General features: G+C 36.7%; 3 pseudogenes; all 3 read right to left on the bottom strand.

The window, feature by feature from the left end:
- Positions 1-8,843: 8,843 nt before the first annotated feature.
- LOC125206111 lies at positions 8,844-10,342 on the bottom strand (annotated as a pseudogene).
- A 6,390-nt stretch (positions 10,343-16,732) lies between these two features.
- On the bottom strand, positions 16,733-18,132 carry LOC125204481 (annotated as a pseudogene).
- Positions 18,133-18,870: 738 nt separating this feature from the next.
- LOC125206109 lies at positions 18,871-20,445 on the bottom strand (annotated as a pseudogene).
- Positions 20,446-23,990: the final 3,545 nt, after the last annotated feature.

Genomic DNA, 23,990 nt, shown 5'->3' with positions numbered 1-23,990 from the left:
CAAGAAACTTCCGCTGCATTTCATGTTCATAATGTAATTGATAAACATTCTAAGGGCTGGATATTTGATTGTGGGGCAACTGATACTATGACTCCGGAAAGGAATGATTTTATTACTTTTGATAATGACATGAAGTCATATATTAGAACTGCCAGTGGAGAATTGATTACTGTGGAAGGATCGGGCACAATTGAAATTTCACTTACACTTAGACTCATGAATTGTCTATATGTCCCTACTTTGTCTCAAAGATTGATGTCTATTAGTCATGTGACTAAGGAATTGAATTGCACGCTCCTAATGCACCCCGACTTCAGACGAGGAGGATTCTTGGGCGTGGCACTGAGAAGCAAGGACTCTATTACGTGGACGAGATAGCTCAACATGGTAGTGCAATGCTGGCTCACGGATCCACGAAACAGGAAACTTGGCTCTGGCACCGAAGACTAGGACACCCTTCTCCTGGTTACTTTAAATTGCTTTATCCAAACATTTTTGGCCAGAAGCGGTTGCTACGTCCATCTATCTCATCAATCGCCTTCCTACAAAAATTCTGAACATGAAAATCCCCCTTCATTCCCTATCCAAACAAGCCAAAATACCCGAACACTTGAACCTTCAGCCCAAAGTCTTTGGTTGTACCGTCTGTACTCATATCCCAAAACACGAGAGGACCAAACTATCACCTTGTGCAATCAAATGTGTCTTTGTGGGGTATGGAGTGAATCAAAAAGGCTACAGATGCTATGACCCGTCCACTCGAAAAATCACCACTACCATGAACTGCAATTTCCTAGAAACTGAATTTTTCTTCATACCCACCTTAATAGTCAGGGGGAGAGTGGTCCAAGTAATTCCGAGGACTATCTAAGTTGGGTTGTGCCATTGCCAAGCTCCTCGATTGGGGATTCAACGGAACCAGTGATAGTCACTGCCGAGCACGTCTCACCACAAGAACCCTTTCACCCGCTCCCAAGCGATCCTTCTCCGACGATATCCGAGGTAATTTCTGAACCAAATATTGTTGAAAGTCCAGTTACTACTGATCTGATTGATACAGTACCCCGAGAGGAGGATAACACCGTGGATGGAGACACCGGGGGATATGTGCTTCCTTACCGAAGTACAAGGGGGATTCCGCCAAAACGATATTCCCCCGAAAAGATAGGGAAGAAGAGCCGCTACGGAGTGGCAAACTTCGTACAAGGGAACTTGACTAAAATGGCTCGAGCATTTGAGGCAGCACTATATGAAGAGGAAGAAATCCCACAGACAGCCGAGGAGGCAATGAAGCATAAGAAGTGGAGGGAAGCAATGCTTATTGAGATGATAGCCCTGATGAAGAATAATACGTGGAGCAAGAGCAAATTACCTGAAGGAGCTAGAAGTGTCGGGTGCAAATGGGTATTCACAATAAATAGAAGATCAGATGGGACAATAGAGAGATACAAGGCACGACTCGTGGCAAAAGGATACACTCAGACGTATGGTGTGGATTATGCTGAAACTTTTTCCCCAGTTGCTAAGATCAATACTGTGCGGGTGTTATTCTCGATTGCTGCTAATAAAGATTGGCCGCTCCACCAGTTTGATGTGACGAACGCATTCTTGCACGGAGAGTTACCTAAGCCAATATTCATGGAACCACCGCCTTGTTTCACGGGAGACTTTGTAGATGGGGAAGTGTGCCAGCTTAAGAAGACACTATACGGGTTGAAACAGTCACCTCGAGCGTGGTTTGGGAGATTTACAGAAGTGATGAAGAAGTACGAATACGAATAGAGTAATGCAGATCATACTTTGTTTATCAAGAAAAGAGGGGGAAAGATCACATGTCTGATCATATATGTAGATGACATGATCATTACTGGAGATGATGAGGAGGAAATAGTCGAACTAGGGAAGAACTTATTCCGTGAGTTTGAAATGAAGGATCTAGGTCTCCTTAAGTACTTCTTGGGGATAGAGGTGCTAAGGTCAAAAAGAGGAATTTTCATCAATCAGAGAAAGTATATACTTGACTTGTTGGCCGAAATAGGGATGATTGACTGTAAGCCAGCAGATACACCTATGATGCAAAATCATGGATTGCAGATAGTGGAGGGAGCAAAGTCGACCGACAGGGGGAGATATCAGAGGTTAGTCGGAAAACTTATCTATTTATCTCATACTAGACCAGATATTGCGTATGCCGTTGGAGTAGTAAGTTAGTTTATGCATGCACCGCAAGAAGCACATTGGGAAGCGGTTTTGAGAATCGTTCAGTATCTGAAAGGAACAACTGAACATGGACTTATGTTTGAGAAGCATGGACACATGGAGATCCATGGTTTCACCGATGCTGACTGGGCAGGGAATCCAAATGATAGAAAATCGACTGCAGGGTATTTCACATTTGTAGGCGGGAATCTTGTAACATGGAGAAGCAAGAAGCAAAAGGTGGTAGCACTCTCTAGTGCAAAGGCAGAGTTTAGAGGAATTAAGAGTGGACTGACAGAGATATTGTGGCTGCGAAGACTGATGACGGAATTGGATCTTCGACCTGCCCTTCCTTGTAGATTATTTTGTGACAACAAGGCAGCCATTAGTATCTCAGAAAATCCGGCGCAACATGATAGAACCAAACATGTGGAGGTAGACAGACACTTCATCAAGGAGAACATTGAAGCAAGAGTGGTGGAAATGCCTTATGTCAAATCTGAAGATCAGTTGGCGGATATCTTGACAAAGGCGGTAACTTCGAAGTCGTTCCAAGAAGTAATATGCAAGCTAAGTATTGGGAACCCCATTACTTAGCTTGAGGGGGAGTGTTAGAAGAAATATCACGTAAATTAGGGAGAATATATGAAATTGATATGGAAGAATATTGTACCTTATATAGAATAGCAATTATTGTAAATTAGGTTTACCATACTTAGAGATACTCTAGCCTATATATTATTGTAATTTCTGTATCATTCACATATTGAATAAACTACCAATTATTCTCCATTGAGTTTCTACTGGAGTAGACTCCATGGAGCATGGATGGACATAGATCGGTGTCCACACAGGACCGTAGATTGCTGTGATAAAGGAGTTTCACAGTATCGGAGCATCAAATCGGAGTTGAGATTATTCAAATTTCTCACCGGATTGAACGAGAGGTACGATTGGGTCAAACGCGAGATCCTCAAGGAGGATCCATATCCCTCAGTCGATGAGGCCTACGGATGGGTGAAACGGGAGGCAGCTCGATTGAAAATCATGTCACCGACGTCCGAATCACCCACCACCGCCGTCAGAAGTTACTCATCATCGGGAGTAGGGTTCGGCTTTGGAGCCAGAGAATACCGCCAGTCGCAACCTCAACACAGGAGTCAACCGCCGCCGCGCCCCACCACTAACCGCCGGGGAAACACCAAACCGGACAAATCAAAGCTATGGTGTTCCCACTGTGGGATGAACAAGCACACAAAGGAAACTTGCTTCCAATTAATTGGATATCCAGACTGGTGGGAGGAGGAGAAGGCGGCGAAGGCCAAGGTAGCCATCGGAACAGAAGGAGGAGGAAAAATTCGGGGAGGAGCAGGGGCAGAAGGGAGCCGTGAAACAGCTCAGTTCCAGGAGCGACGACCGGAAACCAGTGGTCTCCAAACCGGCGGTGGCCAGCGCGGCGACAACGGAGGGTGAAGAACAGTCGAGGCAATGATCGCCTCCCTCAAGCTTGACGGTGCCGAAAGTGGAGGTAAAGGGTTGGGGAGTGAGATCCCTAGCCCTAATACTTTCTCTCTTGCAATTAAGTCCCCAGTTAATAAAAAATGTGAAAGAAGACCCCATTTTAGGAGTATTACAGAATCCGACCCCATTATTTGCAAGAATTCATTTGCACCCTTAGAAAGTTTGTCGTATGCTTTTGAGGCCCGGGATAGTGATGAAATTGATGATACGGGGTGGATCGGTTGTGGGGCCACAGATACAATGACATATGATAGAAAAGATTTTGTAGAATTTTATAAGACCCCTAAGTCACATATACAAACTGCCAATGGAGGAATAACACCAGTTGAGGGGGCAGGGACTATAGAAATATTTCCGAATGTGCAACTTTCGAACTGCCTCTATGTTCCGAATTTATCTCAGAAGTTGATGTCAATTAGTCATGTGACTAAGGATTTGAATTGTACTCTGCTGATGCAACCAACTTTTTGTCTCTTATAGGATATCCGGACGGGGAAGATTATTGGATGTGGCACTGAACGGCGTGGGCTCTATTTTGTAGACGAGATCGCTCTACAAGATGGTGCGGCGATGCTTGCTGACGGACCAACCACTCAGGAGACTTGGCTCTGGCACCGAAGAATGGGTCATACCTCTCCGGGTTATCTAAAATCTTTATTTCCCAAACTTTTTGTTCCTAAGAATTTTTCTTGTGAAACTTGCGTTTTGGCCAAGAGCCACCGTAACACCTTTAAACCGAATGATACTCGTGTTAAGACTGTTTTTTCTTTAATACATTCTGATGTGTGGGGCCCTGCGCCTGTTGGTACTAGTCTTGGTTTTAAGTATTTTGTGATATTCGTGGATGATTGCAGTAGAGCCACTTGGGTATATTTTATGAAACAAAAATCAGAAGTTGTTGATAAATTTATTTTGTTCTATAAAATGATCCAAACCCAATTTCAAACATCCATTAAGATCCTACGTTCAGATAACGGGGGGGAATTTGTGAACAAATCTATGTCTCAATTTCTTAGGGAAAATGGGTTAATCCACCAAACTTCCTGCCCTCACACACCCGAACAAAATGGAGTTGCTGAACGAAAAAACCGAATCATCCAAGAAATGACCCGAGCCCTCCTATTTGACTCAAAAGTTCCACCATATTTTTGGCCAGAAGCCATATCCACCTCCATTTACCTTCTAAATCGACTCCCCATTAAAACATTAAACCAAAAAACTCCACTAGACCACTTGGCTACCTTGACACAAGTTCCCGCAACCTTATCTCTTCCACCAAATATTTTTGGCTGTTCGATCTATGTACACATTCCAAAACACGAAAGAACCAAGTTTTCACCATGTGCGATTAAGTGTGTATTTGTCGGTTATGGGATCAATCAAAAGGGCTATAGATGTTACGATCCAAAAACCAAACGGGTTATCACTACCGTGAACTGCAACTTTCTCGAAACAGAATTCTTTTACCACCTTGGGACTCAGGGGGAGAGTGAGAGACAGGGGGAGACCCAAGAAACCGACTCCCTTCGGTGGTATGTGCCAAGTCACTTCGATATGGGGCCAACAGAGCAAGTTGGCACTGTTCATGAGCCGAACTTATCTACAGAAATGAGTCAAACGACGCTTCCGCTGCGATCCTCTGATCCAACCGTAACGGAATCTGAGGTAATATCTAGTCCACATCTTGACAGTTCAGTTATTATTTCTGACCCTCCTAGTACAGAAGAAGAAGAAGAAGAAGAAGAAGAAGAAGAAGAAGAAGAAGAAGAAGAAGAAGAAGACACTAGTATTGATCAAGATACAGAGCAATATGTGCGTCCCGTTAGGAGTACGAGGGGAATCCCTCCGAAAAGATACTCTCCAGAAAGAATAGGGCGAAAGAGCAGGTACTCAATAGCCAACTTCGCCGAGGCCAACATCTCCAAAATGGCAAAGGATTTTCAAACTGCACTGTACGAGGAGGAGATACCTCGAACCTTTGAAGAAGCAGTAAAGATCAAACATTGGAGGGATGCAATGCTGGTAGAGATGAAAGCATTAAAGAAGAATGGTACTTTGGGAGATTAGCCCATTGCCCGATGGAAAGCATACAGTGGGGTGTCGATGGGTCTTCACAATTAAACGAAGACCAGATGGAAGTATCGAGCGATACAAAGCTCGATTGGTAGCAAAGGGGTATACTCAAACCCAAGGGATCGACTACTTTGAGACATTCTCTCCAGTTGCGAAGATGAACACTGTGAGAGTACTTCTTTCTATTGCGGCAAATAAGGACTGGCCACTTCATCAGTACGATGTAACCAACGCATTCCTTCATGGAGAATTGAAGGACCCTATATATATGGAGGCTCCACCAGGATTCTCAGAAGAGTTTGAGCAAGGAAAGGTGTGCAAACTGAAGAAGACACTATATGGGCTAAAGCAATCCCCAAGGGCCTGGTTCGGAAGATGTACAGAGGTGATGAAGAAGTATGGGTACCAACAAAGTAACTCCGACCACACCCTCTTCATCAAACGGAGAAAGGAAAAGATCACTTGTCTAATAATCTATGTAGATGATATGATCATTACTGGAGATGATGTCGAAGAGATACAACAACTCAAGGAACATTTAGCCACAGAATTTGAGATGAAGAATCTTGGTGACCTCAAGTATTTCCTCGGGATTGAAGTACCTAGGTCAGGGAAAGGAATCTTCATCAGTCAACGAAAATATGTTCTTGATCTATTGGCAGAGATAGGGATGTTGGACTGTAAGCCGGCAGATACTCCTATTGTTCAGAATCACGGACTTCAACTCTGATCTCATCAAAGGGGAGGTCCCTACTGATCGGGGAAGATACCAGAGGCTAGTTGGGAAACTCATCTATCTATCCCATACTAGACCTGATGTTGCATATGCAGTGGGAGTCTTAAGCCAGTTCATGCATAGTCCGCAGGAAGAACATTGGGAGGCAGCACTTAGAGTTGTTCGCTACTTGAAAGGAACCGCCGGGCATGGAGTTTTGTTTTGAAAAAACGGACATCTAGATATCCATGGATACACTGATGCTGATTGGGCAGGGAATCTGGTCGACAGACGTTCCACGGGAGGATACTCCACCTTTATTGGTGGGAATTTGGTGACTTGGAGAAGCAAGAAACAGAAAGTGGTCGCCCTCTCTAGTGCCGAAGCAGAGTTTCGAGGCATCAGGAGCGGATTAACTGAAATCCTTTGGCTTAGGAGATTGATGAAAGAATTAAGCTTGGAACCGCAGAAAACTTGCAAATTGTTGTGTGATAATAAGGCCGCGATCAGTATCTCAGAAAATCCGGTACAGCATGACAGAACGAAGCATGTCGAAATTGATCGACACTTCATAAAGGAGAACCTTGAGGAGAAGATAGTGGAAATTCCATGTGAAATCAGAAGATCAATTGGCCGACATCTTGACCAAAGCAGTCTCGGCAAAGTCATTTCAAGAAGTGTTGGGCAAGTTAAGCTTCGGTAATCCCGTCACTTAACTTGAGGGGGAGTGTTGGAAGATCTGGAGTATTCAGCAAGACATCTTCTGGAGTATTCAACAAGACAAAAGATTGAGGAAAATCTTACCTTGTATAGCATTATTCTAGCTTATATATAATGTACAAGTTCATTGTGAATAATATAACAAAAAATTTACCCAATTCTACAAAAGATACGGTTAACTCATGTACTATTACTGCAGCATTGATTGCTACAGTTGTGTTCGCTGCCGCTATCACAGTTCCTGGCGGCAACCAACCAGAGTCTGGTTATCCGATGTTCTACAAGTCAAGCGCATTCACAATATTTGCAATTTCAGATGCAGTTTAGCTCTTCACATCCACCACTTCGCTGTTGGTGTTCTCGTCCATCCTCACCTCGCGTTATGCAGAGCAAGACTTTCTGTATGGACTGCCCAAGCGACTTTATTGACCTGCTTACCCTTTTCCTGTCCATCTTGTTCATGATGATTGCCTTTAGTTCGACGTTGTATCTAGTGTTTAGGCAGAAGAAGGCATGGATTCTGTTGCCGGTTGGTGCACTTACATGTCTTCCCATTTCTTCATTCGTGTTTTTGCAGTTTCCACTTCTAAGAGATGTCATTTCTTCAACTTATTTATGGTCGTGGCATTTTCGGCAAACAGAGTGATCGTCCATTTCACTAACTTCACTTAAATATACATATCATGCTTTGCATGAGTTTGTTGTTGTTTTTAAAAAATTTAAAGTATCTAAACCGAACCTCTATTGGGTTAAGGAGAAGCCATGAATTTTATGTTATTGCATGTTACGGGTGCAATCTTATACAGTCGCCGGTGGTTATTTTATTAATTCATGCATTTATGTGACTTTGAGTTGTAGAAAATCAGACGCTTGGTATTTCTTTTCATGTATTAAGCAATTTATTTTCTTATAATATCAAGATGAATACATTAATTACATAACATTAAATTAAGGTGAATTTGCAAATTAAACATTTATGACTCTGCTTCTAAACTAAAAAAACACATATGACATATAATGCGTTAGCTATATTTCGGTCTACTTTTTTTTTTTTTTTGATTTAAGTGTATTACGAATGATAAATTTAATATAAATATCATGCGTGCTGTGAATTATATGTCGAGATCTCCAGCAAAGACTAACAAAGTGAGCTTCTTCTAGGAAAAAAAATGATAACATAAATGGTGCATCTCTGTTTACATTAGCCAACAACAAAATTGTTTTAGTTCTGTCCTTCTTTAATACTCCAATATTTCCAATTTCAATCACCTCACGCCCTTCTCCTATCTTTCTCAGAATCTCTAGCTCTTCCTCCTTTCCCTTCAATGGCAATTTCCCGGTGAGCATCTCATGCACAGTATAATATAGGAATCTATAGACCTTGAATTCCCTCGACATCAATCCATAATAGTTTTGAATATATTTCTTTATTTAGTTATAATTGTTTGGAAGCATGCACAAAGGAAATAGAAAAGGAGAGAGAAAAAAAGAAGTAGTGCACAAAAATATCCAAAACAAATTGTAATAAATTTAATTAAATAGCACAAAAAATGGGAATCGGAAAATAAAATAAATGGTAAAAACGATAAAAATTGAAAAAAAAAGTGATAAATGATCAAAAGCAGGCGAGTTGAGTAAAGAAGCGCGGTATCAACCATGCGGCCATGTGCTTGTAGCTTTGTTGAGTCATGTGGATGCCGTCCCAACTTATATGTTGATCAACATCTTCACATACACTAACATTAGCTCCTCCGCACATTCTTCCTAAATTAAAGTTGTATTTCCCTCCTATTCCGCAGCAGGCCCGCTCTACCTCATATCCACTATCTATTCCCGTTTGGAGGAGATCTAGGTAAGCATTGTAATAGTCGCCGTAGACTACGACAGTATTGGGATTCTCTAGTTTGAGTTTGAGGATGGCTTCTTGCAGAAGCTCGTTGTGGTACTTCGCAAATTCATTCAACTCTGTCACGCAACTTTGGTTGTTAAGGGGTGCGCCTTGGAATGCTGTTTTGTATATCGGAAGGCAACCTATCGGAAAGTTTCCGGGAACAACCAATCTTCTTGCACCCATCTTTACGGCTCTCTGCAACATTAATCATATTCATAACTTTCAATACCATAACTAAATAGCAAATTAAAGCGTAACTTTTCTACTTTAATTGATTAAAATATTGATTAAATTTGTTTGTATTTTTTACAATATATCTTCAATGATTTTCGATCGTGATTTAGAACATTGTAAATTTTTGGACAAGAAATATTAATCAGGAATTGTAAAAGGTAGAAAAGTGATGATTTAATTTGATATGTTTGTAAAATGACAAGTTTCTCTAAGTGATTCATGGCAATATATCAACTCACCTTAGTTCCATTAATCACGGCTTCAACCACTTTGAGGAACCATGCTTTTCAATTCCTCCATTTGTTTCCTTTGAAAGATGGCATAGTTGTAATCGTTCCCACCAGTTTCTCCCACCATGAACAAAGCACTTCGGAGTTTCTTGAAACGATCTATATATACTCACCAAACCAAATACTCCATATTAATTATTCTACTACATATATATAGAGTAGATAGTAAAACAGAGGTATATATGATTTACCTATCTCATCAAGGCTGATGGAATTGAAGTAGGAGTCCATCCAATCCAATTGAACGCTAAGAGAACTATTTGTCACCGGATTCGTTACGTTGTGAGCAGCCAACGCCTCAGACGACAACGCGGTCGAACCAGCCACGGCAAAGTTGACTCCATTCCCGAACCAAGTCCCCTTGTGTTTATACGGTGGGAGCAAAGGAAGCCCAGCGGACATTGCTGTTCATCATATATTCACAATTGTGATTGTAACTAAATTAAAAGCGTCTATAGTAATTAACTAAAACAAATTAATATTAATCTTACCAATATAGTCTATCATTAAAAGGCCATTGGAGCAACGCCCTGTAGCTTCCTCAAAGAACGTTTGACCGTACGGCAGCTTCGCGAAGTTTGTGGAGGCCTCGATTGGGTACTCTTTGATCAAATTTCCTACATCGCTCATCGAATCTCCAAGTTGATAGATTTCATTGAAGTTGCAATACTCCAAAACATTAGGAACAGCGCCAACACAAAAAATCAAACCAGAAACAACCAAAACAATAAATATTGTTTTAAACGCCATCGACAAAAACCTAAATCTTAACTCACAACAAAAGACAAACACCAATCACCAATGTAGCATCTTAACTCACAACAAAAGACAAACACCAATCACCAATGTAGCTAGTATATATAAGATGCTCTAAACTCACAACAAAAGACAAACACCAATGACCAATATAGCTAGTATATATAAGATGCTCATCCAATTCGACTTTTGAAAGGATTAGCAATTGATATACTTGGATTTTTTAAACCTATTCTAATGCTTTTAGCACCTTAATCCAAAATCAAGACTAAATCTCCACCCTTAGATTTTAAAATGAGTGGATGAGATTAAAGCTCACAAAATCTCAATAAATAGTAGACAAAATATCAACAAAAGGGTAATATCGTCATTATGTTATCATATGATAATTTTCGTGAGTGTTTTTTTATATCAACATTGTGTATTACAAATATCAACAATATGACATTGGAATATCAACACATTTTTATTGAGATTGGACATGCATAATATTGAGATTTTGCCTACAATATATTGAGATTTTTTGTTCCATTTGTTGAAAATAGCTGTTTATCAACATGTACGAAAATTGAAATATAATTTATCAAATTTCATCACCCGAACATCATCGGAACATATGCAATTGAGATCTCGTTGGAATCCTTATTAAATTATCTTTAATTTGATATATTTTTTGCGAAAAAATAATTTAAATTGAGAGAGTTACGTAAATTTAAAGATTTGAGATGATTTTGAGGAGAGAGAAAGTAGTTAGTTATAATTACTATATATAGGATTTGACATTAATACCCTTTTAATTTAATTAATAATTATTTAAATTTAAAATATATTACACTTGGCATCATATTAACCACAAGATCTTCTAATCTAATGGTTGAAAATTGGTCTTAATTTGGGATTGGTAATTAGTTAGCAATTGATTACATCCCTACGTTACTAAGTATATACTAATTTTATGAAGATAATTAATCGTGTATATTAATATTATTTTTATGCGTATTACAAGGGATTATGTATAAAGGAGTACATGTAAAAGTAATGTAAATAGGAAAATAAACATATTAGTATTATTTTTATTTAATTTTAATATTTTCTTTTAAAACAAGGTTAATTACTTGTTAGATGCTACTAAATCTATTTTTTTGTCAAGGATGAATTTAATTAGAATAAACATATTTGGTACTCCGTCAAACCGTCAAATAGGACTCGAATTGAACTATAATTCTATTTTGACACTAATTTAAATACTAGTTAAAGCATATCTCTAATAAACTGGTAGATTATATTTCTAACAACAAATCAAACAACTAAACCAATGATAAAAATACCGGGGAGAACAAAGCAATCGAAAGAAAAACAGAATATATGGAAGATCCTTATGAGAAAATCTCTCAACAAAGGCAGCCTATTCCACCTAAGCCTCATCATATAAAATGGAAAGGTATAATTTCAATAAATGATAAATAAGTTTTAATTAACATCTTATTCACATATGTTTTGATCTTGTTCATGTAGGTTTTGATTCAGTTTTACAACCAAGCGGGAACAAGTGTTTCTTGTGCAAACTGGATGTTGTATACACGCCTGCAGGAGGAACGATGTACGAGCGCCCAAATATGCCGGCTGTTGTTGTTCTTCCATGCGGCCATATATTTCATGACCATTGCTTGCAACAAATCACGCCGCCGCAAGCAGTGGCGGATCCATGATTTTTGATTTAGGGAGTGCGACGTTTACATTGATTCGGTCGATCATTTTTCTTTTGTTTTATTAATTATGAAGATCTTATATTAATGTTTTATTAAATTATGAATATCTTATATATATACATATATAATAACAACAAAATAAATAGACACATAATACAAAGAAGAAGAAACAAAATCAAGCAACATACTGTACATATATAAAATTAATAAAGAATAAGAAACTAAATAACCAAAGCAGCAAACTAGAAGAAATACCGCACTAACTAAAAAACTAAATAACTATATTATTGTCAAATCTCAAGCAATCTATAATAAAGACTCCAAAACTCATCCTTGCATTCCTTGTGCCCTTGGTGAAACTTGATGCAATTTTATTTGGAGGCAAAATTCAAATTCTTAAAACCCATGTCAGATCAAAGTGGGATAATATTTGAGAGACGGAGGTAGTAATTCTTTTTCCTTTTATTTCCTTTAATAAGTTTTATTTTTTTCCATAAATGTTGGATTTCCATAAGTTTTAAGGTTTTTTAAGCCCCATTATATCCTTGTGAATATTTTGATACTCGTGAAAAAAAGAGAAAGTTTAAGAGTCTATACGATTATCTTTTGATAGTATTAGATTTCTATTTGATAATTGATTCGAAGATCAAATTTTGATCTGTTTGACTTCACTTTCTGTTCATTGAATAATTGTTATTCCCTCCTTAGCTTACATTAATATAAATCATAACTCAACAAAAGAAATTATTTACTCTGGTATGAGTCTTATATTGTTTCGCAGCCATCAAAAAAAGAAATTATTTACACTTGTATGAGTATTATATTGTTTCGCAGCCTAAAACATGACGTCGTTTTAGTTAACGTTTAATAATGCCAACATATTTTAGATTGCACATTTAATAATTAAAAATGTTTTCTAATAAGAATAGTAGGAATAATAAAATATGTAATCATATAATAAAAATTTATTCTTCAAATTTATGTCAAATAAGAGACTAAAATATAGAGGAGTGATGAATTGCTAACTAATTAGTAATCCCAAACTAAGACTAAATCTTAGCCATTAGATTAGAAGATCCAGTGGTTGAAATAATGCCACATGCATTATATTTTTAATAAGAATAGTAGGAATAATAAAATATGTAATCATATAATAAAAATTTATTCTTCAAATTTATGTCAAATAAGAGACTAAAATATAGAGGAGTGATCAATGGCTAACTAATTAGCAATCCCAAACTAAGACTAAATCTTAGCCATTAGATTAGAAGATCCAGTGGTTGAAATAATGCCACATGCATTATATTTTTAATTAAGAAAATTAATAAATAAAATTAAAAGGTATTAATGTCAATTCTCTCTCATTAAAATCATCTTTAAACTTTGAATTTACGTAACTCTCTCGATTTAAATTATTTTTTCGCAAAAAATATATAAAATTAAAGATAATTTTATAAGGATTCCAACGAGATTTCAATTGCATATGTTCCGACGACGTTCGGATGATGAAATTTGATATTTTTTTATTTTAGTTTTCGTAAATGTTGATAACCAGATTTTTATCAACATATACACAAAAAAATCTCAATAAAACCATGTAAAAATCTCAATCAATATGTGTTGATATTTTTTTGTACTAGTGTTGATATTCTTATGTCATATTGTTGATATTTGAAATACACTATGTTGATATAAAAAGACATTCACGAAAATGATCATATGATAAAAAGACATTCACGAAAATGATCATATGATAAAATAATGATGATATTACCATTGTCCACAACTAGTCTACTATCAAACAGTGCCGTATCCAGTTTAGAACCAGAGAAACTAAAATACTAATAGTATTGTGATGAATTTGCAATATGGCTTTTGTGGTCTAGTGGTTCTGCTATCAGCTTTCATTGCTGAGGTTCTGAGTTCGAAACTTAGTGCATATTTTGATTTCTTTACCTTTCTTGTTCAGTTTTATTCTTGTTTTATTCTTACATTTAAAAGTTCCACAGTATATCATATAGTATTACTTATTTCAATTATTTGTTGTTTTAGTTTCGTTAATCCAATTTGTTTACTTATTTCATGTTTTCTTTACCTTTCTTGTTTAGTTTTATTCTTACATATAAAAGCTCTACCGTATATCATATAGTATTACTTATTTCAATTATTTTTTGTTTTAGTTTTGTTAATCCAATTTGTTTACTTATTTCATGTTTTATTTTATTCAGAGAATTAAAAGTTTTGTAGCCTTTTACTTCTTTTCTATTAGAATAATGAATTTACTTGTGTAGTTTACTTTTATTCAAACAATTGAAAGAATAGATGTATTATCTTATTTATTTGTTAAAACAATTGAAAAAAGTAAATTTATATACTTCTTGATCAAATTCTCAAATAATAAAAAAAATTACTTTAAACCTATTTTATCTATTTTGCAGGAATTATGTGCAAATCTATATAAAACGTTTACAACTCATAAAAATATGTATAGTTTTTAAAAAATAATTGACATTTTGCTTAAAGTATTTATATCCACAAGGTTTTATTCTAAAAACTGTCTATTAAAAAATATTTAAAAATTTACTCAAATATTTCATGTAAAAAAAAATTAATTTATTTCCAAATTATATAATTTATGTCTATATAAGACATATGTAATTAAGAGAACAAAAATAATTGTTTGGATTTTTAAACTCTGAGAACTATTTTCCGTACCCCCAAATAAAAAAATCTTGGATACGCAAAGCATTTTAATTTACTTGTTCCGGAAAATGTTTTATCGTTTAAACGTCGTAGAAAAGTGAGAATTCTAATTTGTTTCAATTCAAAGAATATAAATTATATAGATAGAAATATAGTATTTTGGAATGAAACGAACGTAACAAACAGCAGCCAAGTTTCACATGAAAATAACCATCTTGATAGAGATAAAAATAAATTAATGAAATTAAAGCTCTTTCTTTGGCCTAATTATCGATTAGAAGATTTAGCTTGTATGAATCGTTATTGGCCACTGCTTTCAAAGGGTCGATCCACAATTCAAATAATTTCTTTTGTTGTTTGTTGCCAAAAAAAAGGAAATGACTCAACTATAACGGGACGGTCCAAAAAGGAATACGACTCAACCGTAGTAGAAAGGAAAGAATAATAATGTGTTAGGGATGGTATGCTGAAAATCATGTTTCGAGCAGTTGGCCCGATTAGAAATGTTTTTATACAGTAAACTCTACAATTCACTTTTACCCAAGGCAAGAAGAAATAATCTTATCACATTGTCATTTGCTTATGCATTTAAAAGATGTTTGATATGCATTTAAATACATGAAAAACAATTATGTTAATTATTTTGCATAGTAGACTAGTTGTGGACAATGTTCACAACACAGTTCTTTGTAGAAGAGAAGTTGAACTTCACAACCTGAATAGGCTTTAGCTACTTATTGTGGAAAGTTGCAGTGTCCGTCTGCAAGTTTTCTCACCTTTAATAAATTAATACTAATATGGCATATCAATGAACGGAGCTAAGATTGAGATAAGTCTTTCTTGTTATATAATGGAAAACAAGGTCTCAGTAGTTATTGTATCTTAATTAATGTATTTAACATTGAATTTAAGATACTGGCTATGCACTACTTTAACTTATCAATAGGTGCGAGGTTTCCGTAACCCATGAATTCAGATATATTGGGCAGTATTAATCAGTGTCCAGCGGTGCTAGGATTGCACATTCATATCAATTCTTCCGATAGAGCAAGATTTGATTTGGATATGTTTTTATTTTGTGACCAAAATCGTTCCACCGGGATTGGGCTTGAGATCGCATGCCTAGGCCTTGTTTGGGCCAAGGATTGTGCGTTGTTGGGCTCGGTCTGCGAGGGTGGATTGCTCAGGCTTGCTGCGGTTGACGGGATACCTTGTGTTGGGGATGTGCATGTCGTGGAGCAAGATAGAAGACCATGAAAATCATTAAAATTTGACCAACCATCGATAGTGACTGCCAAGACTCTGTTCTCCATTGCAATGAATATCTATGAATTGGATATATTTACAAGAAGAAAGAAATGCTTAGGACTAAAATTATCAATGTAGAATCATTTGATGTGTGGGGCATTGACTTCATGTGACCTTTTCCTAGTTCTTATGGTTACTAATATATCATGCTTGCTGTGAATAATGTGTCGAGATCGGTGGAGACTAATCCTACTCAACACAATTATTTGAAGATGGTTATCAACTTTATCCAAAAGAAAATCTTCACTCCTTTTAAATCACCAAGTGTTTGGTTAATATGCTTGCAAAGTTGTTGCTGCTGGAGTTACCTGGAGATGATGAAGACGAATGAGATGTATGTGGGAAGCTTAACAGAGACTGCACGGATTGTCAAGAGTCGCTACATTGTGTTGATGGAGAGCGTGGGGGACCATGATCTGCTTCGGGCGTTGAGGGATCAGTCACCTCCAGTGATGCGGATGTGGGATGTCCCCATCGGAGAGTTGGGGCTCGTCTGCATGAGCGAGTCAATTGTACGGACGGCTTGGATAGCCTCAAAAGCTAACTTCACCACTGCCGCATTCTCAACTAATAGTGTATCATTAACTGTAACAAGACTAACAAACTGAGCTTCTTCCAGGAAAAAAATGATAACATAAATGGTGAATCTCTGTTTACATTATCCAACAAAATTGTTTTGGTTCTCTCCTTTGTAAATTATGTACTACATATGAATCAAATTATGTGGACTATAAATTGAACATATACAGTTAAGGAAAGTAAACTCTATGATCATTTACTACAAATCTAACTCAAAAACCTTCCACAGGTACATTTTGTTGAGATATGAATTTGGCATCACCACTGTTTGTCTCAGATCCATGGCTCCATTCCTCTGTTGATGAGTCGGTAGTATACTCATCATCATCATCATCATCATCATCATCATAAACCAGAGCAAAGGATTCAATCGGATCGAAAGGGACGACATATTGATCAACATCAACTCCGGCATCATCAACGTCATCATCTTCCAAACCTTGAAGGAAGGGATGAAGCAGCAGCATTTCACAAGTGAATCTGAAGTTAGAATTCCTAACAAAGCAGCCCTTGAGAAATGCCCTAGCCTCCTTTGATACTCCATTGCCAATTTCAATCACCTCATGCCCTTCTCCTATCTTTCTCAGAATCTCAAGCTCTTCCTCCTTTCCCTTCAATGGTGATTTCCGGTCAGCATCTCGTGCACGATACAGCCAACCGCCCAGACATCAGACGGAGCCTCCTGCACGTGATCTATGACCGCCTCAGGAGACAAATACATCGGAGTTCCTTCCCAACAACAAACCCCCAATTTCCTCTTCTTGCTAATGCTAACCTTCCTCGCCAGCCCTAAATCCCCAATTTTGGCCCTAATTCCTAAACCCTTGCCCCTGATTGGAAGGAGCAGAATGTTATGAGGCTTCAAATCGCAATGCACAAATCCAAGCTCGTGAATGTGTCTCAATCCTCTCAGAATAGACCTCGTGTGAAGCTTCGCCTCCAATTCACCCAATCCATTCCCGCCGGACTCCTTAATCCTGCGGGCTAAGGTTCCACCGGAGCCGTACTCGAGCATCAAATTGAAGGCCATGGTGCCGCTGCTGCCGATTGTAATCTCATCGCCGTAGCACTGAATTATGTAAGGATTCCTCCGCAGATTGGAGTAAACTTCCCTCTCCTTCTGAAGCGAAGCAGAGGAGGAAACCTCCGCAGATTTGACGGCCATCACCGGCGGCAGAGAGCTCCATTTGGAAGAGGGGTTTCGCAGAGTTGCAAGATAAACACGCCCAAAACTCCCTCTTCCGATCATCGATGACCTAACCCATGCAATTCCATCTCCGTATGAATTCAATGCCTCTTCCTCTCCTAACATTGCCAACAAACTTGAAGAAAGAAGCAATGGTATTCAAGGAAAAGGGAAAGTGATTGTGATGAAGATTGGCGATGGATTATATATATAGTTCAGGGTTTGCAATTAAAGAAGAAAAAGGGTTTTCTTTTCTTCTTAAACCAAATTGTGAAGAATAAAAGAAAGAGCGGCGTTGCTTTGCGTTTTGGTAAAAGGAAAAACATTAACGGGAATAACTGTCATCTCTATTCGTACGTCACATATTCTTTTTTAAGTCAAACCTCTTCTTTCCTCCAAATTATACATTCAAACTTATATTAGCCCACTACTAAAGAGATCAAATAAGGTATAATGGAATTCAAAATATATTGTAGTTATGATTTTATGTAATTGAATTTTAAGTAATAAAATTTTAATTAATTTTAAATCGTGAAGTATGATCTGGTTTGTCTCATAAATTTTAAAATTGAAATATTACATCACTAAGTTTAAATCATAAAAATTAACTTAAATTTAACATTGGCTCTTAATTAGACTTAATATAGTAAGTAGCTGACATAGGACTAGTATAATACTATCAATCTAAGATCCCTAATATTTTTCAGTGTGTCATTATCCTAAATATATCACTTAGATTTAATATAGGAGTCTATAGAACACCAATACATAATAGTAGTTTTGAATATATTTCTTTATTTAGTTATAATTGTTTTGGAGCATGTAGAAAGTAAATAGTAGAGGATTGTGAAAAAAAAAAGGAGTAATGCACAAAATATATCCAAAAAAAAAATGTAATAAATTTAATTAAGTAGCACAAAAATTTGGAATCGAAAAATAAAATGAATGGTAAAAAAACAAGAAATTAAAAAGAAAATGATAAATGATCAGAAGCAGGCGAGTTGAGCAAAGAAGCGTGGTATCAACCATGCAGCCATGTGTTTGTAGCTTTGCTGAGTCATGTGGATGCCGTCCCAACTCAGATGTCGATCAACATCTTCACACACGCTAACATTAGTTCCTCCACACATTCTTCTCAAATCGAAGTTGTATGTCCCTCCTATTCCACAACAAGCCTTCTCGACCTCATATCCTCTCTCTTTTCCCTTGCGGAGAAGATCTTGGTAAGCATTGTAATAGTCGCCGTAGACTATGACAATATTGGGATTCTCTTGTTTGAGTTTGAGGATGGCTTCTTGCAGAAGCTTGTTGTGGTACTCTGCAAATTCATTCAGCTCCGTCACGCAATTTTGTTCGTTAAAGGGTGCGCCTTGGAATGTTGTTTTGTATATCGGAAGGCAACCGATCGGAAAGTTTCCGGGAACAACCAATCTTACTGCCCCCATCTCTATGGCTCTCTGCAAAAGTAATCATAATCATAACTTTCAATCTCATAACTAATTAAATAGCAAATTAAATCATAACTTTTCTCTTTTTTGCAATTGATTAAAATTTTGATTAAATTTCTTTGTATTTTTTTTATTCGTTTTATCAATATATCTTCAATGAATCATCTAGCAAACTTACCACCATAAATGTAGAAGAATGCAATATTTTGGATATGAATTAATCAGGAATTGTAAAGGTAGAAAAGTGATAGTATATTAATTTGATATTTTAGAAAAATGACAAGTTTCTCCAATTGATGCATATCAATATCAATATGTCAACTCACCTTAGTTCCATTAATCACGGCTTCAACCACTTGAGGAACCATGCTTATCAATTCCTTCGTTTGTTTCCCTTTTGTAATCATTCCCACCGGTTTCTCCCACTATATACAGAGCACTTCGGAGTTTCTTGAAACGATCTATATATACTCACCAAACCAAATACTCCATATTAATTATTCTACTACATATATATAGAGTAGATAGTAAAACAAAGGATATATATTGTTTACCTATCTCATCAAAGTTGGTGGAATTGAAGTAGGAGTCCATCCAATCCAATTGAACGCCAAGAGAACTATTTGTCACCAGATTCGTTACGTTTTGAGCAGCCAACGCCTCAGACGTCAATGCGGTCGAACCAGCCACGGCAAAGTTGACTCCGTTCCCGAACCAAGTCCCCATGTGTTTGTACGGTGGAAGCAAAGGAAGCCCAGCAGCCATTGATGTTCATCATATATTCACAATTGTGATTGTAACTAAATTAAAAGCAACTATAATAATTAACCAAAACAAATTAATATTAATCTTACCAATATAATCGATCATTAAAAGGCCATTGGAGCAACGCCCTGTAGCTTCCTCAAAGAACGTTTGGCCGTACGGCGGTCGCGCGAAGTTTATGGAGGCCCCGACAGGGAACTCTCTAACTAAATTTCCAGCATCACTCATTGAATCACCCAGTTGATAAATTTCATTGAAGTGACAATACCCAAAAACATTACGAACAGCACCAACAGGAAAAAGTAAACCAAAAACAATCAAAACACTGAATATAGCTTTAAATGCCATTGACAAAAACCTAAAGTAGATTATCACAAGAAAAAGACAAACACTAATGTATATAAGAGGCTTATCGAATTCCAAGTTATCATAAGAAAAAGACAAACACCAATATTTATAAGAGGCTTATCGAATTCGAAGGCCGAAAGGATTAGCAATTGATATGCTTGGATTTTTTAAATTATACTACTAAGTATATACTAATTTTATGTTGAAGATAATTAATCGTGTATATTAATATTATTTTTATGTGTATTACAAGGGATCAAGAAACATGTACGTCTAAAGGAGTACATGTAAATAGGAAAATAATCATATTAGTATTATTTTTATTTAATTTTAATATTTTCCTTGTCTTACAAGGTTAATTACTTGTTAGAATGTTACTAAATCTATTTTTTTTTTGTCATGATTGAATTTAATTAGAATAAACATGTATTTGGTACTCCATCAAACAGGACTCGAATTGAACTATATTTAAATACTAGTTAAAGCATATCTCTAATAAACTAGTAGATTATATTTCTAACAACAAATCAAACAATTAAACCAATAGTATAAATACCAAAGAGAACAAAGCGGCCGAAAGAATAACAGCATGGGCGATTCAGATGAGAAAACCTCTCAACAAAGGCAGCCTAAGCCTCATCATGTAAAATGGAAAGGTATGATTTTTTGGCCTCCTGTTTGCATTAAATAAGCTTTAGTTAACATATCATATGTTTGTTTTGATCTTGTTCATGTAGATTTTGAAGAAAATTCAGTTTTAGAACCAAGCGGGAACAAGTGTTTCTTGTGCAAACTGGATGTTGTATACCCGGCAGGAGGAGGAACGATGTACGAGCGCCCAAATCTGCTGGCTGTAGCTGTTCTTCCGTGCGGCCATATATTTCATGACCATTGCTTGCAACAAATCACGCCGCCACAAGATTCCAAAACTCCTCCTTGCATTCCTTGTGCCCTTGGTGAAACTTAATGCAATTTTTGAAGAAAAAATACGATTTCTTTTTAGTTAGGGTTAGGGTTTTTAAGTCCCATTATCTTCTTGTGAATATTTTGACATGTAAAAAAGGAGCAACGTTTAAGACTCAATAACGATAATCTTTTGATAGTATTACATTTCTAATTGATAATTGCTTCAAATTGATCTGTTTAACTAATTGTTGTTCTTGTTCCCTCTTTGCTTACGTTAACGTACTAACCGGCTCGGTATGGAGAAGTGAGAAACTACAGAAAAACACAAACATTATATTTTGTTATTACACATTTGATAATTTTAAAATGTTAATTATCTAATAATAATAAGGGAATAGGGTTTTACTGTCTTTTTATGGTTTTACATACCAGCTTTAGATTTCACCTGTAAATTACCAAACTATTGATTTGTTCTGATTTTGTAACCGATCAAGATTTTTTCACAAATATAACTTTATATAAATCATAACTCAACAAATCATGAATTGTTTACTCCAGTATAATATTATGTTGTTGTTTAGCAGTCTAAAACATGATATTTTTTTAGTTAAGGTTTGATAATGCCAACATATTTTAAGATTACACATTTGATAATTAAAAATGTTTTCTCATAAGAATAGAAGTTATAAATAAATACTCCCTCCATCCCACAAGAATATGTACTCTTTTCTTTTTGGTCCGTCACACAAGAATATACACTTTTCAATTTTGAAAACTCTTTTCTCTAATGAGGTGAGACCCTTTCTCCACTAACAATAATTTAATTATTTTTTCTCTCTATCTCTCTCTTACTTTACTAATTTTATATTAAAACTGATATCGAAACCAAAGTGCATATTCTTTGGGGACGGAGGGAATATGTAATAATATAATAAATTTATTCTTCAAGTTTATGTCAAATAAGGGACCAAAATACATATATGTATGTATAGCGGCGAAGCCACGTTGGGGCCAGGGGGCCTCTGGTCCCCCCTCAATTTTACTTTTAACTATATATTTTATATTTAAACCAAAGTTGCACAAATGTATTTGACTAGATTGTGTTGGAGTATGTTGTGGTTTGCGTTGGCGGAATTGCGAGACAACTCTTGGCGGCGCAGGTATTCACGGAATGGTGTCCGTGTGCCATGGTGCGGGGTTAGTTGCAGTCACGGATCTTGACAAACTGGGAATAATTTTGGTGAACCAATTAAGGGTGGTTGTTCATCGTCTTTAGTTTTCATATTGTGCGTTATAATGAATGCATGCATTATTTTAAAAAATGAAAAATAATAAATCTGAAAAATCACACCCACGCACACCGAGGGAGGATGTGTGGGGTAACAACCTGGCCGTGTAAGAGCACTCACAATGGAGGGCCAATGGAGGGGCCTTCCCCATCGGCCTCCATCGCCCCACCACTGTATTTGTCCCCGAATATCTATCCTACTTTGATTCAGCTCGAATTGGAAAGTAGGTATATTCGTTTAATGAAATACATATACCACTTTTTACATATTTATTTTATAAAAAAATGTGCATAAAATGTATTAGTAGAACGTGACCCAATTATTAGTGGGACATGCTTCAAAAACATACGACAACCTTCTGACAACTCGCAACAGGAAAAAGTTAGACTATATTCTATGTGTACTTGCATGTAGCTAAAAGCACGAGGTGAAAATAATTGAAAACGATTATGCAAAGGCATTCGAGACACATCCAACGAGGAATACCTCACGATGTCGTCGAAAATCTAAGACTAACAATAGTTGTTTGAATATGCAGGAGGCACGACATAGCTTCTCCGTTGGAAGTGAGAAAATTGTGCATAATATAGTCATATACCAACAACTCTGCATCTTAGGAGCAGTCGTGACTAACAATTATGGATTTGACATGTGTTCTTTGGTGTGACTTGGTCAAACAATGACATCAATGCCCTAAACGACTCAGGCGTCTTTAAAGACGTGTTGGATGGTCGGGTGTCCAATGTAAGGTTCGCGACCAATGAGGTCGATATGAAATAGGCTACTACCTTGTGGCGGATATCTAGTCTGGGTGGCAAAGTTTCTTCAAGACCTTTTAGTATCCAACTAGATAGCTGATAAGAGCATATCTCCCAAATCTCTACTATTTGGTTAGTTATTGATTTACCATATCTTTCATGTATTTGCTTAGATATTACTTCCTCCGTCCCACTTTAGAAGTTCCATTTGAGTTCAGCATGAGTTTTAAGAAATATAAAGGAAACTTTGTGAAAAAAGATAGTGGAATGTGAGACCTGCTTTTATATACTCCCTCTTCGTCCCATCTCAAGTGATTGATTTCATTTTGGCTGTTGCTTTGCGAAGATGATAATAAGTAGTTAAAGTGAAGAGAAAGTACAGTAAGAGAGATAATAATATAGAAGCGAGTCGTATCTATATTATTCTCTTACTTACTTTACTTTCTCTACACTTTAACTATTTATTATCATTTTTCCTCAAACACGTGCCGAAAAGCAGTCAATCACTTGAGATAAGACATACAGAGTATTAGTTTTATAATAAAATATAAGTGGAAAAAAAGTTAGTGGAATGTGAGACCTATTACCATTT

The sequence above is a fragment of the Salvia hispanica genome, chromosome 2, assembly GCF_023119035.1.
Source record: "Salvia hispanica cultivar TCC Black 2014 chromosome 2, UniMelb_Shisp_WGS_1.0, whole genome shotgun sequence".
In the NCBI taxonomy this organism is placed as follows: domain Eukaryota; kingdom Viridiplantae; phylum Streptophyta; class Magnoliopsida; order Lamiales; family Lamiaceae; genus Salvia; species Salvia hispanica.
The sequence above is the reverse complement of the archived record's forward strand: the minus strand, read 5'-3'. Positions and strand labels throughout refer to the sequence as shown.